Source organism: Delphinapterus leucas, chromosome 3, assembly GCF_059928025.1.
Source record: "Delphinapterus leucas isolate spDelLeu-1000000601 "Yukka" chromosome 3, BTC_Dleu_Yukka2, whole genome shotgun sequence".
Lineage (NCBI taxonomy): Eukaryota > Metazoa > Chordata > Mammalia > Artiodactyla > Monodontidae > Delphinapterus > Delphinapterus leucas.
Window position 1 is genome coordinate 39,883,100 of NC_143131.1, and position 21,318 is coordinate 39,904,417.

The 21,318-nt window shown below is 37.4% G+C and overlaps 1 pseudogene; it reads left to right on the forward strand.

Moving 5' to 3' along the window:
* The first annotated feature begins 13,055 nt into the window (after window positions 1-13,055).
* LOC111163151 (HIG1 domain family member 1C pseudogene) lies at window positions 13,056-14,054 on the forward strand (annotated as a pseudogene).
* The last annotated feature ends 7,264 nt before the right edge of the window (window positions 14,055-21,318 follow it).

Below are 21,318 nucleotides of genomic sequence, written 5' to 3' on the forward strand. Positions count from 1 at the left end.
TCATTATTTTTCTTTAATAAAGATAATACTCATGACAGGAAAAGTTATAAAATGCAAAAAAATACATAGACCATCATACTCCTAATAGGCCATGGTATCATCTTATTATCTAAACATATTAGCAATTATATCCCAGCTTGTTAAAAAAGTTCTCCCTTCTATTCTTGTCCCATGTTGTGGTAGGCAGGATAATGGCCTCTCAAAGATGTTCATGTCCTAGTCTCTGGAACCTGTGAATATGCAAAAGGAAACTCAGGTTTCAAATGGAATTAAGGTTGCTATTCAGCGGGCCTTAAAATAGAGAAATTGTCTGGATGGCCCCAGTCTAATCACAGCAGTCCTTAAAAGCAGAGAATCTTTCTCGGCTTCAGTCTGAGAAGGATGTGAAGACAGAAGAAGGTCAGAGAAATGAGACATTAGAAGGGCCGGGCACTGCCTGCTTTGAGCCAGGGAATATGAGTGGCTTCTGAAAGCAGGGAAAGCCTCTGCCACAGCCTCCAGAAAGGACTGCAGCCCTGCCTACCCCTGGATGTTTTCTCAGATCCGTGTCAGACTTGTGATCTACATAACTGTGAGATAATAAATTTATGTGTTTTATGCCACTAAGTTTGTGATAATTTTTTACAGCAACAATTGAGACTAACACAGGTCTTTACATTGATCTGAACAGTACTGAATAATAATGTCAAATCTGGGGTGGAGAAAGAGACATTTAGGTCCAAAAAAACAAATGAGGCTGCCTTCCCTCAGCAACAAACGATACAAGAATTCTCCCCCACTTCATTAAATTTCTAATCTAGTTTTATTGATCTGATTTCTAATGATATATTTTAATGCCTCATATTTCCTTTTTCTGGTTTCCTTCATTTATTTTTATTTGTTACTTTCTTGACATACCATTTTCAAAGGATTATACAAGATTTCTCTACATCCTTTTTTTTTTTTTTTGCGGTACGCGGGCCTCTCACTGTTGTGGCCTCTCCCGTTGCGGAGCACAGGCTCCAGACGCGCAGGCCCAGCGGCCATGGCCCACGGGCCCAGCCGCTCCGCGGCACGTGGGATCCTCCTGGACCGGGGCACGAACCCGTGTCCCCTGCATCGGCAGGCGGACCCCCAACCATTGTGCCACCAGGGAAGCCCTCTACATCCATTTTTTTAAGGAACTTTGAGGTGGCAGCTTCTCTAATGGGTTCTTATTTGAAAGTCATAATCCCCTTAAAGTATTGGCCCCTTCTGGTACGTTTACCATCATATCTCTTTATACCTGTTACGACAAGACTCAGATCTTACGTTCCTATTCTTATTTTCATCTTTTTTTAAAAAATAAATTTATTTATTTATTTATTTTTGACTGTGTTGGATCTTCGTCTCTGTGCGAGGGCTTTCTCTAGTTGTGGCAAGTGGGGACCACTCTTCATCGCGGTGCGCGGGCCTCTCACTGTCGCGGCCTCTCTTTTTGTGGAGCACAGGCTCCAGACGCACAGGCTCAGTAGTTGTGGCTCACGGGCCCAGTTGCTCCGCGGCATGTGAGATCTTCCCAGACCAGGGCTCGAACCCTTGTCCCCTGCATTGGCAGGCAGATTCTCAACCTCTGCGCCACTAGGGAAGCCCTTATTTTCATCTTTTGATTTTTCTCACGTTTAAGCTCTATGTCTAAAGATAGATATTATATACTATATGTAGTATATATAGCTAATGACCTTGCCCCATTCTCCTCAATTTCTCTCTGTAGAGATCCAATGGTCGTGGGTAGGGTGAATATAAGTTGTTGTCTTTCCAGTAGCCCTTTCTCCTCCTTTTTTAATGGCACAGTGCTCTTAGACTAAATCACAGTGACCCGCCCCTTCCTAACTAACAGGTAGTACATAAACCAAGATTCTGTCTCTCCTGGGAATCTGAGTCTTGAATAGAATGCCATGGTGGTCTTAAAGTTGAGTTGTGGGCACTCAGAAACTGTCTCTGAATTTCTGACTGAGATGCCGAAAGCTGTCATAGTTCAATTTTTTTCTGAGGCATGGTTATCCTGTTTTCCCTTTTACTGTGTGAGCTATGCAACATCTTCCTTTTAAATACGTTTATTTACTTAATTTAACCAGAGCCAGTTTCTAATTAGCCTCAGACGATAAACAGAAGATGGTGATTAAGATGATATATAATATTCTCACCTATTTCCGTGGATTAGTGCCAGTGTTTCTTTGTATGCTATCTTAGTTAAGAATCTTTTAGTTCCACTGTAAGACTGGAGATAACAAGAAGAAAGAAAATATACCAATAAGTATGAAAAATAAGAATAAGAACACATTCTTAGGGGATCTCCCCAGTGACTCCATTGTCACCAAGTGTGCCTTCCAATTAACTCCTGTTTTCTCCAACCTGTGAGGCTGCACACAATGGATGTTGGAGTGAGATTAATAGAGTGGTGTACCTTTTGCTTCCTGTTTTGCAGTAAGGATGTCAGCAAACCTCTTTCCCAAGTCAGTCCTATGTAATCTCAAATTAAGTAAAATCTTCTAGCAGCCATGGGTCTATGTCAACCCACTCCAGCCCTCAGCTGCCAAACGGTGACATATAAATGAGGAAAATGTCCATGTAATAATGTGACTTAATGGTCTACATGGCAAACAGGGCAAGACATCCAATGACAAGGAAATGAGTGGCAATGAGGGCAGTCCTTGAGGGAAAAGCCAGGATGACATACTGGCATCAGATATGCTAAGTGATAGACACTATGAAGTAAGATTTAATAGTGAGTTCTTTTGGCCAGAAGAACCTTTCTCTAAATCATTAGAACACCCACTACCTTGCCCCACACCCCAAATGCACATTTATAAATCTGAGTTGCCCCTATCCCCTTTACTGGAATTAATCTTTAGGAGAAAAATTTCAGGGCCCAGTCACCAATGTATATAAAACTTCATTTACCCTGAAGGGAGAATAAAAGAATTTTTTGAAAAGGTACTCAGGCATCTCTGAGAATCTAAAGAAAAGTTGGAATACCTAACCACAAGAATTGCCTCAGAGAAACTGAGAAGTAGGAGTGCGTGTACCTTCCTTCTGTAGTTCTACCAGGAATTTAACTTAATCTACACAGTTGGGGAGTTGTAATCTCCTTATGTGAGAAATGGTTGTGAAAAGAGTTTAGAACAACAATCCACGGTAATATGTTTGGCAGACAGAAAAGACACATCCTACCTCAGGACCCTCACAGCTGTAACATTTTTTAGTTTCATTGTGGCGCTTCTTTTCTTCTTTGTATTTCCTCTTTTCCCATCTAACCTCCATTATTCTGATTTTCACTTTCTCTGCCTTTTGTTTTTTTCTATTTCTTAGATCATTCAGTTGCATTCTGTAATTTTGAAAATTTATTATTTTAATATCTTTTGATCAATTTTTCTCTTAAAACTTTTATCATATTTTAAATTGTTTCATTATTCTCCAAAATTTTAAAAGTTAAAAAGGATCAATGGTTTCCTCACCAGTGTTAGCTTCCTTTTATATATACGATATATGAAGTGTGAAAGCAAGTTACAAAAGCTAGAGTGAGGACATCTTATTGTTATAGAAATAATGTGTATATAATAAACTTATACACCAATGTCTAAATCTAACTACCAAATTGCAAAAAAATTTGAAGGAAAGAGGAACAGAGTAAGTCAAATGACAACACAAAGGAAGCAATCAACCAAATCCAAAATGTGGGAAATTCTTCAAAACAATGGACCTAATTTCTTCAACCATACATGTCATAAAAATAAGTGGAAGGAGAAACGATTAAAGACTTAAAAATTTGGTTTGTTACAAAATTCTTGTATCCTCATTTGCAAACAAACACACAAAGACAACTGTTAAAATACATTTTTGAGAAAATCGTGGAAATTATATTAAGGAGTAATTAACTTTGTTGTGCGTGATAATGGCATTGTAGCTATATATTTTTTAAAGCCTGTCTGTTAGAGATGCACACTGAAGTATTTTCTGGTGAAGTGTTACAATAGGTGAAATTTGATTTAAAATATTCCAGCCCCGCTTGTCAAACTGTATGCTTTGGGATGGGATGGGGCAATAGATAACAAGATTGACAGGATGTTGATCATTATTAAACATGGGTGATGGGTACAGGGGATTCATCATACTCGCTCTCTACTTTTATATATTTTTGAAAATTCCCATAGTATGGATGGTGAGTTTATAGGTGATTAATCTCTTCTTTTCAGTATTTTCTAATTTTTTACTACAATGAATAAGTATTAGTTGTGCAACAATAAAATTTTTAAATATTTTAAAGTTATGTCCTATATTTTAAATGCATTCCCATTTCTAATAGAATTTGTTCATCTTTTATGTGCTCCTGCCAGTTATTCAGGTTTTGAGAAATGAATTTTGACATTATCAGGAAAGGTGCCATCTTCCATCACAAGGCAGTTTGGTTTTTGTTTTTTGTTTTGGTTTTTTTTTTTGCGGTACGCGGGCCTCTCACTGTTGTGGCCTCTCCCGTTGCGGAGCACAGGCTCCGTACGCGCAGGCTTAGCGGCCATGGCTCACGGGCCCAGCTGCTCCACGGCATGCGGGATCCTCCCGGACCGGGGCACGAACCCGTGTCCCCTGCATCGGCAGGCGGACTCTCAACCACTGTGCCACCAGGGAAGCCCTACAAGGCAGTTTTGAAGTTCAGTTGAGATCACATTTCTGAAAATATAGTGTAGCCATCACAATATTATCCAAATGTATTGGTATTTGTTATTGACTTGCTTCTTGCTCTTCTTTGTTTTCTTTTTTCATATTACAATCCAAACTGTAAGCACATATACACAAATACATGCGCTTTCACCTTATGTTCTTCTCCCTGAGATGCAACTAAAATCTCCTTTAAATAACTTCTAGATGCAGGGAAATTATCCTCAGATAACTTTTCATATTTCCCTTAAGAGTATCCCTATTAGAAATTGTCATGTTCTCCTCTCAAAAGAAAGCAGCACATTCTCAAGAGATAAATGTAAAATATCTTGGTGCATGGAAAATACTGACTAGTAGTAGTAGTAATAATAATAATAATTCGCTTTCCTCTCCACGCCCTTCAGTTTCTCTCTTTCTGCTTCTTCCATTTGTCTCAAGGCTTATTGTTATTGCCCTGCCCCTATCCTCCTAGTTCTTCCAGGCATAATGGTCCATTTCATTGGGCCTATTAACTTTATTTCTTTGAGCCTTTTCCTCTGTTGCTTTCCTCTATTGATGTATCCATACATTCTTTTCCTCTTTCTACCTTTCCACTGCTAGACTTAGATAAAACTTCTTTACTAAAAAGAGCTATGGTTTAGGTGCTCTCTTCTTTATGCATATAGTTTCATTTGCAGCCATATTACCTGTCTTCCTTCACACCACCTCTATCAACAGAAATCTATTTTCTTTGTTTTTGGTCTCATTTCATTCACTGCACTACACAGTCTCATGTGGCTTTAAAAAAACAAATAACAGTCATTTGTTTTGGGCAGAGTAGCCAATCTATTTCTTTAATTTCCCATTTTATTTTTTGGTTTGAAACTGGCCTGTGTCCCTCTTACTTTGTTTTCACCAGTTACTTAGAACCCACAGAGCCTACAAGGGACCCTTGGGGATTGTAAATCTAACTCCTTCATTCTAATGATGAGAAACCAGAAACCCATGTTTCCTGATTCCCGGTCCAATGCTGGAACTCTTTTCATGACACCTCAATTCATCATACATTTTAGTAGGCATAGTTTATATTTGCATAATACTATTGCCTTTGTAGTGACTTTCACATCTATCTTCTCATTTGCCTATAGTTTAAAAGCCACTCCTGAGCACTAACTTCTAATCGTATCAGCCACACCTTGGGATGCACCTGTGACTGCACCTTCTTACTCTAGGCCCTCAGGTAACAGCACAGAATCCTACACTGCATTTTCTTTAAGGCTTTCTCACCTTGTTATATGCTCTATTATCATGGTAATATTTGCCTTCAGTTCTCTGTGGAAGCATTAAAAATGTGCATAATAGATATCCTTTTAAAATATTATCTTAATAAACAGCACTTGGGGTGGAGGGGAGCTGGATGAGTAAAGGAAGGGTATACTTCCTCCCAAACAAACCCACCAAGGACCTCCTGCAAAGAGCAATGACAACAATCCGGGTGAAGGAGGTTCACTTCAACAACAAAAGCGTAAGAGCCCGGATACTCCTAGATAGACCACACATTACCTTTCTGTGGCACCTCAGTGTTTCCTAAACCTTTTCACACACTGTCTCTTTTTTCTTCTCTGGGGTGCCCCTTTCTAGTCTACACATAATTCTTTTTTTTATATATATAAATTTATTTATTTTTGGCTGTGTTGGGTCTTCATTGCTGCACGAGCTTTCTCTAGTTGCGTTGAGCAGAGGCTAGTCTTCGTTGCGGTGCATGGCTTCTCATTTCGATGGCTTCTCTCATTGCAGAGCATGGACTCTAGGTGCATGGGCTTCAGTAGTTGTGGCTCGCGAGCTCTAGAGCGCACGCTCAGTAGTTGTGGCGCACGGGCTTAGTTGCTCCACGGCATGTGGGATCTTCCCGGACCAGGGCTTGAACACGTGTCCCCCTGCATTGGCAAGCGGATTCTTAACCACTGCACCACCAGGGAAGCCCCTACACATAATTCTTTTTTCTAGAAATCAGTTACGTCCTTTTCTGCCAAACATGCAGCACTTTTTGCTTTGTTATTTTTTTCTCAGCCTGAGTCAGAAGGGACAGGGAGGAAAAATACAGCTTCAGGTCTGTTCCTTAAGCCTGCAGAACCAGTAGGACCAGAAGTGGTGTTTTTCACCTGGGTATTCTTAGCATCTTGCACTGCTCCTGCCACCTGCAGGTGCTCAGCGTGTGTAGAACGATGAAGAAATGAAAGACCTCAGTGGGATTTCCACTCTTCACACGTTCTCATGCAGCCCACCTCCCTCTAGAGTGTGTTGTTCTACCTGTTTAGGTAATTTACCAGTTGCTTTTAGACACATTTATCATTTAGACCATGTTGTCTTCATCTCACCAAGTACTGATTCTTAATACAACCCCCGAAGGAAAGCAGGGAGCTTTACAGAAGTGGTTAAAAAAGAGAGAAATTAAGCCATTTGTTTAAAATCACATAACAAGTAGGTGACAAATCCTGAACTAAACAGAACTCAGGTCTCTGGCTGAAAGTTCAATGCTCTTTTCATTTCAGCTACGTTGCTTCTCAGGAATAATAAAGATTTCCATAGCACAGTCCAACTAATAAGATAATGGATGTGGAAATCGATCCATTGCACAGAAAGCATTTGACCACACGCCATCATGGCCCTCCTTGGGTGTTTTGTTTATATACTTTAGTTGGGTGGCAGGCAGGTAGCACAACAGCTCTCAGAAGGAATTGAGGCCACAGTTTTATGTGGCTGAATGTGTTGAGTCATTTCCCGTAGTTCACACTTCTACCTCACTCTGTCTTCTAAGTTATTATCATGGCTTTAATCTCGCCTTTATTTTGACAGTTGGGATTTGTTTTAGCCGTTATCCAAATGAAATATTGATTCTCACTTATCAGCCCCTAATCCTTCCCCAATGGAATTGGCTATTTATTTGATACAATAGCTAAGTCAGTAGGATTAAAAACACTTTACAAAGACATTAAGGAGTTGTTTACAAAAACGACAGTTAATTTACAGAAAATAGAAACTGAAATTTGAGATGATTGCCATCAGATTTCTCTAATATGTACTCAGCTCTTTTCCCCTGTGATATAAATTAAAAGCCTTTTTTAAAAAGACTACTACCATTCAGGTGAAAAAAAACCAGCCAAATCACTGAATTAGCTGGTAGACATGGCTTCTGGGCTCCAACTATTTTTATATTCTTTTGTAATATAGTCGTTATTTCTTCAGGGCTCTATAATGTTGTACTTAACTAATACCCAAGAAAGAAAACTCTATCTAATTTCATTATTTATTACTCCCTGATTTTAATATTTTATTTGATAAAAACTCAGCTTGTTTTATATGTAAGTATTATTAGTAGCCTAAAAATGCATTTCTGAATGAACAGGACGAATCAATTTGGGGAACAGAGAATCAGGTAATCACTTTCAGGGGAATTAGCAAAGAGAAGGAGTCTATCCAGCTGGAGGGTAGGCAGGCAGGTCGGCAACATGAAAATATTGGAGAAGCTTGTTAGAAGGACAAGACCTAACACAGTGGATCTTTACACTTGTAAAATATTTTGCTTCTTGCCTCCGCTTGAATGCCCTTTGTCGTTTATTATGACTGGATTTATTGTTCCAATAGGGTTGTACCTAGTGTTTTGACCACAGTCAGAACAAACAAATCACTGGATCAAGCTAAAGCCTTAGGTAAATTATATAGTAGGGATTCATACACAGATTTGCTCTATTGCCCTCTCAAATTTCTCTTACCATCAATCCATCCAACTGGTGTTCTCTGAAGGTCATCAGCGGTCAATATAATTTCAGTAAGGTTTTAACTGAAGGTGGCCTTAATGCTCAGTGACATTCAGCCATGTTTACAACTGAGAAGCCACCCCCCCTGTTGAATGGTCACCTTATACATGAGTCACCCAGTTTGTGTCCCATTTCCCAACAGCGCTCATGTTCTGATACATTAACCGTTGATTTCCATAAGCCCAGCTCCCCCCAACACTGATGATCTGAAGAATCTGAATTATTTCCTTGTCTTTGTCAAAGCCATTTCATTTCTTGTCGTCACATTTTTGCTTACATGGTTTCTATCTGGAATGTCCGTATGTATCTACTTCATTTTCCATTTCATCATTCCATCATCTACATGCTCTACAGATTACCTATTATCAGAACTGATCTTAGCTGACTCTCCATCAAAGTGCTTTCCCCGAACTCACCCTGAAGTAACATTTTTCTCTGCTAAATTACCACTTGTCCTACATTAGTGCATGGCTTCTCTAACTGTCATGAAATGGAGTAGATGGGGAGAAGATGGAACTTGAAGCAAAATCTGCTCGTTTAAGGCAGACTCTGGGAGAACAGGCCTGGCTGGAGGTGATGTACAGTCTAGATGATATTTTCAGAATCTGTAGATGGTAACAACCAAAAACCAGTGCGAACCCAGGCAAGCTGTCAGCGCAGGGCCAAAAATTAGGTATTTCAAAGAGTGGATAAATCAACTTGGGGAACTGTGTTAGTAAATAGAAGGCAGACAGGCAGGGGTGTGGTACAAAACTATTGAGGAAAATGGCTGAGAGATAGCAAGACTGATGCATGGCCTAAGTTGTTAAGAAATTAAGCCTATTACTGAGTCACTGAATCAATTATAGGGGCATAAGACAACATAAGAACATAGATGAGGTCAGGATTAGCAGCAAGGGTGAAATACTATTGAGTTCTGAAGTAATGAGCTAGAAATACTTAAAGCCTTCTTGCCAAAGGTAAATATAAAGGACATTCATTGGTTCTGGGTGAATTTCAGGTCTTTTGTTAAGAAGCCTAGAACAAAAATATTCTCTTCCTTTGAAAGTGAACAGTGAAGCATAAAATCCCAAATATAGCTGCAGGTTCCATCACCTACTGATTTGTGTATGGAGCATGAAAGGAAGGCTCAGAAACAAAAGCACATGGAAAAACGAAGGTGGCATTTGCTTGCAAAGAAATATGAGGAAGTCAACTTCAGAAGAAGTAGCCCAAGAAAATAAAAAACAGGACCAGTTTTTTAAAGTAAACAAACAATATTATAAAGACTGTCAAGTGTGTTCATGGTGGCAAACAGCAATTTTATCATGGTTACCATACTCACAAAGTTCATGATATATCTTCAGACAATCGCCTTGTCGACAATGAAGTCATTTTTATTGAGTTACCAATTTAAAGAAAATACTCAAAGTTTTATTTATTTGCGGGACTAGATAGAACCAGACAGACAGAGCCTTTTATTTTTTATTTATATCAGAGTGAAGTGTGAGGGTTTTTTTTTCTTTCTTCAGTGGTGGGATGTGGTACATGTGCTTACAATGGTGGCAGTGCCAGGTGTCACTTCTGCTTTTACAGTCCTTCCTGTGGTCATGTTTCCTCCCCATAGGACACATTTGCCTACCTACATTTGCTTAACATTTTCTCAATCAGTATTATTGATTTTATATTTTACTTTGACTCATTTTATTTGCATAGATGTAACAAGAAATGTTGATTAATATGTAATTATCTCTTTGTATGGTTTTTTAATGGAACAATATGATACTAAGATTCAAGAGTTTACTTCTATCTGTAGGTTTGTAAGGCCCTATGGTTTGTTCTTCGTTTTTGTTGCGGTACGCGGGGCTCTCACTGTTGTGGCCTCTCCCGTTGCGGAGCACAGGCTCCGGACGCGCAGGCTCAGTGGCCATGGCTCACAGGCCCAGCCGCTCCGTGGCATGTGGGATCCTCCTGGACCGGGGCACAAACCCTTGTCCCCTGCATCGGCAGGTGGACTCTCAACCACTGCGCCACCAGGGAAGCCCAGGCCCTATGGTTTTAATTTATTTCTATGTGTTTACTAGTTCAGTTGAGAGCAGACTAACCCATCCAATTCATTCTACCTGATTCTGTCTACAGTACTTATAATTTTAAGGGTGTCCTTTTTATAAAAGATACTCAAGTTTCTCACTGTCCTTGTCCTGTCAAGAAGTGGCATCCTTTTCCACCTCCAAGGCTGAGTTCCCTAGTCCATAGAGCAAGTACCAGATCAGGTTCCTGAAGGATGCTGTAGGCATCACTTCTGCATGCAAAACATAGAACATGTTTTTATTACTGGGTCTGTCTTGTCTAATTAAATGGAATTTGTAGCATGGTAATGGTAAACGTTTGATTTTTCCAATTATATTCAGGTAAAAAAGAAAACCAGTTCTTACTGAACCAATACAAATAACTACATTGTCATGAAAAGTAAAGGTCTTTATTAAAAGTAACTTTGGGGGGGGGAAGTAATTTTGTATAATGTTTAACCATTACAACTAATTTCATGAGTGTTTTAATAGACAAAGCCAAATGTAGCATAAGATTTTACAAGATCATTAACTGTATTTTTTCTTGGAAACTTATTAGTTTCAATTCTATATAAAGAATTTTCATAAGGTATATTTTTCTCAACACTGAGAATTCCAATTCGGAGTGCTCCATTTAGTTTTTACACAATTTAATCTTAAATTGAGGGTTAGAAATAGATTCAGAAGAAAAAAAGGGGTTCTCTCGTGTTCATTAAAATAAAAAATTAAATTAACCCCAATTAAATCACTTTATTAAGTCCCTTTAGTCCTAAACAATTACTTCTTCTTTTACTGGTCTTGAGCTGTGCAGTCTACCTTCATGAATTCACCTGCTTCTACATAAAAGACTTGGAAGTCCTGACTCATTCACTTGGTATAGTTAGAATATTGTTTGTGAGAACAAGGTCAGCTCATTTGGGAGGCTGATATCCATGAGTCAGTTTCCTGTGGTATCAAGAGTATCTACCGTGTCTGGTACAGTTCTTACTGAAGCTCTTTTGACATTGCTTCTAGAGGCCTTTGTTTTAAAGAGAAAGAAGATGTTGATAACAAGACCAAAAAGTCTGGTTTATTTTGTGTCATAGTAAACAACCTCACAATGAAGGAGAATGAAATTCTCTTTTGAGGTATAATACAAATTCATTTAATAAAACTTTTATCAGTGAATGCCATAAAAGAACAAGCATATTAAGGACAATAAGAGAATTCTAATACATCTCTAGGGCCTTTAATTTACCCCATAAAGTATATATTATTACTGTCACCAGTTGATAAGGTTATTTAAAAAAAATTAATTGGTGGACAGTTATTATACCAGTCTTTGTACATGACCATAAATATGCCTCAATCCAACCTGAAAAGTACATAATTGTTGCAATGTAGCCACAGTAATTATAAATAATTATTGTGTTTAATTAATCTAGGACTATTTTTACTTGTTAGGTGTTCTTATATTGTGGGCTTGAAAAGCAGAACGACTCCCACTGGGAGTGTTGAGCTAATTAAGAATCTGGAGAATGCAAAATACCACCTTTATTTCTTATTTCTTCTTGTATATGGCTAGAAAGCAGATCTCTGGGGTTGCCCAGTGGTCATCTAGGAAACCTAGAGATGTTGTATTCATAAAAAAAATCTTGGGCTTGCCTGGTGGCGCAGTGGTTGAGAATCTGCCTGCTAATGCAGGGGACACGGGTTCGAGCCCTGGTATGGGAGGATCCCACATGCCGCAGAGCAGCTGGGCCCGTGAGCCACAACTACTGATCCTGCGCATCTGGAGCCTGTGCTACACAACAAGAGAGGCCGCGATAATGCGAGGCCTGCGCACCACGATGAAGAGTGGCCCCCGCTTGCCACAACTAGAGAAAGCCCTCGCACAGAAACGAAGACCCAACACAGCCAAAAATAAATAAATAAACTCCTACCCCCAACATCTTCTTAAAAAAAAAACAAAAAAAAAAACCTTAATAGTCTGCTATTTTCAGTTGGAGGGTTAAATTTTGGAAAAGTAGTATCAAAAAGAGTGTCAACAATAGAGGTTGCAGAGTCAAGAGCCCTGCCATCAGGTAACCCCAGGTGGGCTCCCAACTTAGTTCAGCATCCCAGCTGCAGTGGTACCACTCTGGGGAAGCACATCTCCTAAAAGGACAAGAATTTTTGCTAGCCCCCTACAACTCCACCCCAGCCTATTACACCCCTGCGCCCGCCTTCCCCTTGAACCTCTGTCCAGGGATCAGGTACTGGGGCTTAAGTTGGGAGCTGTCCTGTGAAGGGCAGAATTAAGTAAATTCATCTTCTGAAGCCTTAAGTTTGATTGTGGCCCAGGTGGCACTACCCGTGATTTTCCAGCAGAGGTTGTGGAAACCTTGACCAGTAGCTACCGACCGCTCCCCCAAGGGGTTTGTGAGACTGGGCTTTCCCATTGTCAATTAGTGGGAAAGTTCACGTAAATGTGTCCCTGCCTCAGACTGTTCTGATATATGGGGCTTCTGTCTGTCAGAAGACAGACAGCAGGTGATGGGACACTTCAAAGGAAAAAATGTCTTCAGATAACAGTTGATGTGCAAATGATGGGGAAAGCCAATTATCCTAAACTAATCAGGAAATCGAGAGCTTCCCCTTTGGCCCCTGAGGGTTACCAGTTTTGTAACTATAGTGTCCAATGATCTTTACAAGTTAAAGTACAGAAGAGGTCAGAAAATGTTCATTCATTTTATTCACATGAGACTTGTTACCCAAGGATTAGTCATAGAAGCTTTGATTCTAGGTTTTCTCTATTCTGCAGGTAAGAATTACATTAGACCTCGATTCTTCAGTGTGACTAAGAAATGAAGCTATTTTCTGGGAGCAGGAAGACAAGACAGTTCTGAACACAATTTTTTATGAACAATGAATTTTCAATATGTAACAACTTACACTGCATAAGTTATCAGATAGAATTCTCATAGCCTTGGTATATTAAATCTCAAAGTTTTTAAGAAGTTAATTTCCAAATCAACAATCATAAATAGTCAACTTAAAGATATCCTTTGTTGGTGTCTTTCAGAATTCAGGACATAATTTTCTGACTTGTAAATTTTTTACTTTCTAGTTAATGGCAGAAAATAATCTGTAATTATGCCAAAGCAATCTGAACATTAGAAGTTAGTTACATAATGGATGCAGAAAATTTTTCTATATCTATGTTAAATGCATCACACCATTCATCAACTTAATGTTCTCCAAATAGGGCAAAGTAATTAAGGCTTTCTTAACTCCTTTTTAAAATGACCAAAATGACATCAGAGGAGAATGGTCGTGTTGTCATTTAAAGTTGATTCACCACTCTTTGCCTCACTCTTATATGGAAACATGACTGTTTCACCACAAAAATAAATATATCAGAGGATATAAATAGGAGCGTCAGTTTTAAGCAAATAAGGACAATGAATAATAAAAGGCATAAAAAAACCACCGCAATAAGAAACACTGATCATTAGAAACAGTGAGACAAAATGGTTATTACAAATGAGATTTTGTTAAAGAGCATTCAAATACATAACAGAAGCAAAAACATTGAGTGTCTTGACTAAATGAAGAACCTTTGCTATCTGGAAGACAGTAACTTTACTATTTTTATTAAGAGCATGCTAGTATACAAACACTGATTTATCATTTTATGAAAAAGAAAACCCAAATATCATTACTTTTCTTAGATCATCTATATAAGATTTTGCAATAAGAGATTCAAAAGCCCTTTTACATTTTATATATAAACTCATTAAATTAAAACAACTTAGTCAAAAAATTGTAAACATTGTATTGCTCATTTAAACTCATTATATGCAAGTATCATGAACTATGTAGTGAATAAAGTTTACTTTCCACAGATATTCTACAATTGTTATATACCCTCAGATTTGTATTTTAAAGTCTAATTTGGTATTATGGCAAACCATAACAATTTTACTATTTTTTAAAAAGTTACTCCCTTTTTGCCTTGATAAACAAAAACACATTATCTTGCATGTGCTTTGCCTACATTCACACTGACTTGATTTCTTAAAGTAGAAAAAATGGGCACACCAATAGGAGTTAAAGATATTTGTACATACTGTTAATTCTTTTATCTGATAGTCATTCTATAACATATAAAAATAAGGGACAGGGATATATTAAAAATTTTGCTTGAGTATCCAGAGATTATTTGTTAATTACCTCAATGCAATATTAATCCAAGTTGTTAAAGTTAAGTGGTATATTAAAATTCAATTTATGCCGACCCGTTACAGAGAAACAAAAATGTATGTTAAAATTTTGTTAGGTATGAAATTTGAAAAGTTTTTCCCAGAGTGTGTAATTTTGCCTAAACAACGTCATGATTTGTAGCCCGACCTCAAGTTCCAGGAATAAAACTTTTTAAAAGACAGTACTTATTATAATTCAATTTAGTTGAACCATAAAACCAACATGGGACATTTAGAGACTTCTGATTAATTAGGGTATGTTATAAATTAGAAAAAAAATGCTAACATTAATTCTAACATTGTGATACAAACAGGAAGAAAACATATGATTTATTTAGAACAAAACTATCAAGCCATATGCATTTATTCAAGAATTTCCCGTGATTAGAAATATTAGTAAGCTTCATTTTAATTCAATAGTAAAACCCTTCAAATTTTGTTTTAAAGTACCAAAGTCCTTAACATTATTTGATTCCTTTTACCCACCTGCCTTCCTTTGCTTTTTCTCATCTCACATAGCAGTGAAGTCCATTAATTCAACTCAAAACTAAACCTCTGTATTTTTTCCTCTGAGCTGTACACAGGTCAGCAAGTTAGTTTATATAGATATGCCAATGAAAATAGGAGCTTCATTAAATTTAAGAGATTGTTTACCCTAATTTATTAATTTTCTCCAAAGATGGTAAAATATATAAGAATTTGTCTAAAAGATATTTATATCACACAACAGAAGGTCATTATCAAATTCTGGGCCAGTGATGATTTTATTGTGTACCTTTATGTGCTCTTCATTTATAGTCCTCACCCAGTCAGATTGTGGGTCAAGTTAGGGACATAATTGTTGAGATTTAGTAATACCTTATTGTTGGCATACCGAATATCCCTCACATCTTATTTTGACTCATTTTTATATTTCTGTGAGATTTTCCTGTTTTCTTTTGAGAGAAAGGAGAAAGTTATACACTCCAAACGCTTTAGAGTTTTAGAAGGAGATGCCACTTCAGACAAGTCAAAAGCAACAATTCCCACTACAAAACGTACTCAGGCTCACCAAAAGCTTGGTTTAGACAAACCAAGCAAAACCCTCTCAAAAGTTAGAACTCTCCATTTTACAAGCCATGCAAAACTGTCTTCATTAGTTACTGCTACAACAGTGATTCAACTTGAGTGTGCCGGAGAATCACAAGTTCCCAGGTAATGCTGATAGCACTGGACCAAGGACTACTTTGAGAACCACTGTCCTAGAATGTTCACAAAATGACTGATTTTTGTGCCCAATTAATCTGCCAAAGATTTCGGAGAGAGAGAGAAAAAAATGAAAGAGTAGTAACACTTAAAAACAGACCACTTTAAAGGCTAATTAACCTTTTCTCATAAGAATAGGGAAAAACTTGAATTTCATTTCACACCCACAAAAAGCTTTACAATTTCATTCATATGTCAGAAAGAAGGAGAGAACACGAAAGTTCACTGACCCACATCTCAAAATGTGACTCTCCGTTCCAATGAGTGCAAAAATTTTGAGCTCATGCTGTTGTGCAAAAAGAAAAACAACAGAGGATGCTAGAAGGCATCAACATCTTCAATACAAATAGACCAGAAAAAAAAAAAAAGGTGTAAGAGACTATCTGCCAGATGCCCTAACACTTTCACCTGACAGAAAAGTGGCTCCCTGACATTACACAAAATCAAAGAGCTGTGGTCTGACAACAAATTTCCAAGAGTCTTGGACACAGAGGCCTAAAATCAGAATGCCTGGGTTCTTCAGGCCTAAGTAATATCACACTTGTGTTATCTCCAGCCCAGTCCACAAGCTGTAGACCATGCCGGTCTCATTGCTGTTTGATTCTGTTTTCTCTATTTTTGCTATTCAAGAATTCTAAAGATTTGGAATTTCTTCCTTTTCTCCTAGGAGGACATAAATACACTGATACAATAAAAATTGTTATTCCTTCTTCCTTGAAATTTTATTAAGAATTCCAGAGTAAAAGAGTCCATCACTCTCCAATTTTTTTTTTCTTAGTTGTACAAAAGCAAGGATGAACGGTCCTCATTCTTCATTGCCTCAACGTAGGCTGACCCCACTTAGTGATACAGTGGAGGATAAATTGGAACCAATGTCCCCAAGACCATCAAAAATAAGCTGCACAAAATGATTCACCGTGCTTTTTAACAATTTTTGAGGAATTTATAGGTAAATTTTTACCCTTTATAAAATCTGTAATAAACTTTATAAATGTAATTTGACTTTGCCACTTAAACTCATATAAACATATTGATTCTCTTACATGTCATACAGTATGAACACTTCCTCAGGACAATAAAAAAAAAATCAAAACTGTTACCTTACATAACTGCATAATATTTACATATAGATGTAAATAAAATGTATGTATGTGTGTATGTGTATATATATGAGTGTGGATATATATATACATATAACTTAATTCTACAAGTTATTTAATCATTCTCCTGTTAATAGAGATTCACCATGGTCTGATATATTTTGCTACTGCAAACGAAGCAGCAATAAACATCTAACTTTCTGGAATATGTATTCTTTCACACTGGTGCTTCAATTTCCATAGGCCCAAATCCCAAAAGTAGAACTTCAAGGTCAAATGGTATTTTGTCTTTAAGAAAAATAATGATTATTGGCAGATTACTTTACAAAAAGTTTCCAATTCACCTTTCTACCAACAATGTATAATGTTGGTATCCCTGAATCCTCACCAACTCTGAATTTTTAAAATATAATCGGATGGATGAAAAAAATAGTGTCTTCTTCAATTTGAAATTCCCTGTTCACTAATGAGATTAAATATCAACATTATTCCTTTAAAATGCAAATTCTGAAAATATGTATAACTATAATAAATGCCAAGAGTCCTGGTAAATTAAATATCAGAATTCCTGAACAAACAGAGCACTGGCTGTGGAGCTGGAAAGTTCCTATATAAACCCTAGCTCTTCCACCTACTAGTTTTGTAAATGTGGGCAAGCTGCTTAACTTTTCTAAGTTTTAGTTCCCATAATATCTAAACTGGACTAAATCATCATACCTTCTTCCTGGGGTGTTGTGTTCACGTTAAGGAGTAACATCTTGTTAAAGTGGTCAACACAATTCCTGGCACCTAGAAAGAAAGCAACGATAAACATTGGCTGGTATTACCAGGATGCTTACCACCTTCTAATACACCCTCTAGGATCTTGAGTGAAACATGTGGATGCAGAGCAAAAGTAGAATGTCACCTTGGTGATCTCAGTGTATTCACATTTCAAAAATTTTTAAATATTTTGCTGGCAAAACAAAAGACACCGGGGCTTCCCTGGTGGCGCAGTGGTTGAGAGTCCGCCTGCCGATGCAGTGGACACGGGTTCGTGCCCCGGTCCGGGAAGATCCCACGTGCCGCGGAGCGGCTGGGCCCGTGAGCCATGGCCACTGAGCCTGCGCGTCCGGAGCGGGTGCTCCGCAACGGGAGAGGCCACAACAGTGAGAGGCCCGCGTACCGCAAAAAAAAACCCAAAAAACAACAACAAAATAAAGACACCTACTGTCTTTATCGGTTACTGACCCTGTCTTTAAACTCTAGAGGCAAACAGTATAAAGTGAGAGCATCAGCAGCAGCCCCCTCCAAAAACAAAACCCCAAAATAAAGCAAAACAAAGTGAAGCAAAACAAACAAAAAAACACATAAATGCAAATCTTAATAGTGAGTTCATGGCATTCTCACTGGTGAGATGGTAGTGTTTTGAAAATTGAAATTTCTTCATAAATGAATAGGTCTCCCCTGTGAAACCATATCATCAACTCATGCATCCACTCACTGTTCCTCTTTCCAGTATTTTACATCTTTGCTATTTGTCTCTGTAAATTCACTCATTCTTACCAATCTTCTATTCTTATACTTTGAATTGTTTTATCAGCTTATAGTAACCTTTATTGAATGGTGGTTTGCATTTGTTTACCCTTGGCTAATTCAGAGCACTTGGTATAATTTCCTGTAAATCATGTTCCTCCATCTCACAGCACTGCATTATTTTCAGTTAATTTCCAATGAATTTTTAGTTGTCCATGCTCTGTTAGAGCTAACAGAGTGAATCCCTGTTTAAGCTAATGGGTTCAACTTCTTCAACAAACAAATCTTTCATGAAAGCTGCTGACAAGCCAGAGATTAACTGAATCTAGTTTCATTACTTCTCACTTTCCTTGATCTTTCTCTTACTCTCTGAGAAATAGTCCTAACATCCTGGTGCTGATAATAATATGATGAAAAGTAGAGAATACAGTCCAAGGAGCCAGAATATTTTTCTTAAATCTGGTATGATACTTCTTGAGCACCAACATTCAGCAACAAAAAATGTTAAATTTGTATACAGCAATTTCAGTGACAGGAATTTATCAAATAGATAATCTTGCAAAGGTACATAAACCAAGATTGGTCATTAATGTTGTTGGTAGCAGAGGGTTTAAATGAAGTGTTCATACAATGCAATTGTTAAAAGTAAGAATATGTTGAAGATAAATTATTAAATAAAAACACAAAGCCTAGGTAATCATTTTCCAATGTATATGTATATCAAATCATCTTACTGTACATCTTAAAGTTACATAATGTTGTCAATTCTGTCTCAGTAAAGCTGGGGGAAAAGCACAAAGCCTAGGTTCTGAGCATCTTTTTGTGTAATTCTGAAAGATAGTTATACTTTCTATAACTTATTTAAGATATATATTCTATACTGGGGGATATGTGTTAAAATCATTTTTAGAAAGGCAAGAAATTGTTAACAGCTATCTGCAGGGAAAGTTCTAGATGTATGGTGGTGGAAGACTAGAGAAGAAGAATTTTATATTTTATTTTTACCTTAATTTAATTCTTGGATTTTCTTATCTGGTGCATGAATTATATTTTTATGTTAGCATGAGTTATCAGGTCCATGAAATTATGGCTTTTTTTCTGTTTTCTCCCATTTATTTTTGTGTATAAAGAAAAATGTCTTTTTAAAATTTGATAATTTTTAAACCATGATTTTTAGGAAAGTACTCTGCTGTCTTCCTAACTTTCCTTTCACAAAGTCTGTTTATGTTGTACAATAATTATTTTTTCAGGACGGGGGTATTATAAGGTAGATACAAAAAGTGGCATATATCTCTTGGGTCAAACTAATTTCATGTTATGAGCAAAATTGTGTAATGTCATTTTTAAAGACCTTGCTCTGATCTATCAATCTACAAAGTTAAATAGCTGAAATCACTTCCCAAACAAATTCTTTTGCAGTCAGCAAAATGAAGCAATTACATGAATAAGTTTTTCCACTTGGCCTATTTTTCTGCCCATGGTTATTAATCAGTATCACTGACTACATTTTCCGTTTTACATCCACTTTCAGGCACTGCTGCAGGTGGCCAAACATTTCACATTACGTAAATAAAATAAAACAGAACGTTTGCCCATTTAACAAATGGATGTACTTCATATCTAACACTTCCAGCCTCTTTCAAAGCACTCAGAAAAACACAATATTGTTTCTATAAAAGGACACTCAATATTTTCATTCTATTTGGCCAACTGGAATTTAAGTGAAATTTTACTCCAGCAATCTTAACCAAATAACTGAATTAATTTAAATTGACACCCTATTATCTACTAGCTTTTCGAGACCTTTGGCTTGATTGTTTTATTGCTTGCCTTGTCTCCTCTGAATTCAAAGTCTGGAAAGTATCTCTTCTGAAACAGGTGTTTCACATAATGATTGTTTTGAATGCTGGTTCTTAACCCTGGCTGTGCAACAGAATCGCTGTTTCTTTATACTAATACTCTGGACACAATCAGGTAGAGATTTGGATTTAATTGGGACAGTGTGAGGCCAGGGCCCTTTTTTAAAGCTCTAAACATGATTCTATTATGCCCACACATATGCCTTAGGCCTCAAACAGGACCAAACACCACTCTTACATTAATGATACTTCTCTTAAATTTAACTCAAGTCCTTACCATTGATAGATTCCTATAGACTGATCTGGCCTAGTGATAACACAGTTGTAACAAATCTGCTTACAGTATCTGTATTCTTCATAGGAATTGCACTGTTATAAGATTAATGGTTCTTAGGTCTGAAAGCTTTAAAAAATAATGATGCTTGTCCTACTCCCAAATTCTAAAGTGTGACTGGGCATTGGGATATTTAAAAATTTTCCCAAATGATACTAATGAGCAGCCAAGGTTGAGAACCACCCTATAGGACCGAGATACTTAAGAAAATCCAAGTCCTATCTTGTCAAATATAATGTCGCTTTTTCCCAAAGAGATCCCGAGTATATACCTAACCACAGGATAATGACAGACAAAGGGAAATAAAGTACAACAACTATATGGACACATATTCTGCTTTTTGAAACTTGGTTTGAAAATTTCTGTTAGAGTTCATTACTAGAAGTCTACCTCTTGAAAACATATTTTCACTCTGCAACAGAGGGTCTAGGAAAATTAGTGAGATTAGAAAATTTTTTCCATGGCCTCCTCTCAATTTCTTTTATCAACTTCCCCTTTTGCTCTATCTAGGAACCATTCTTAT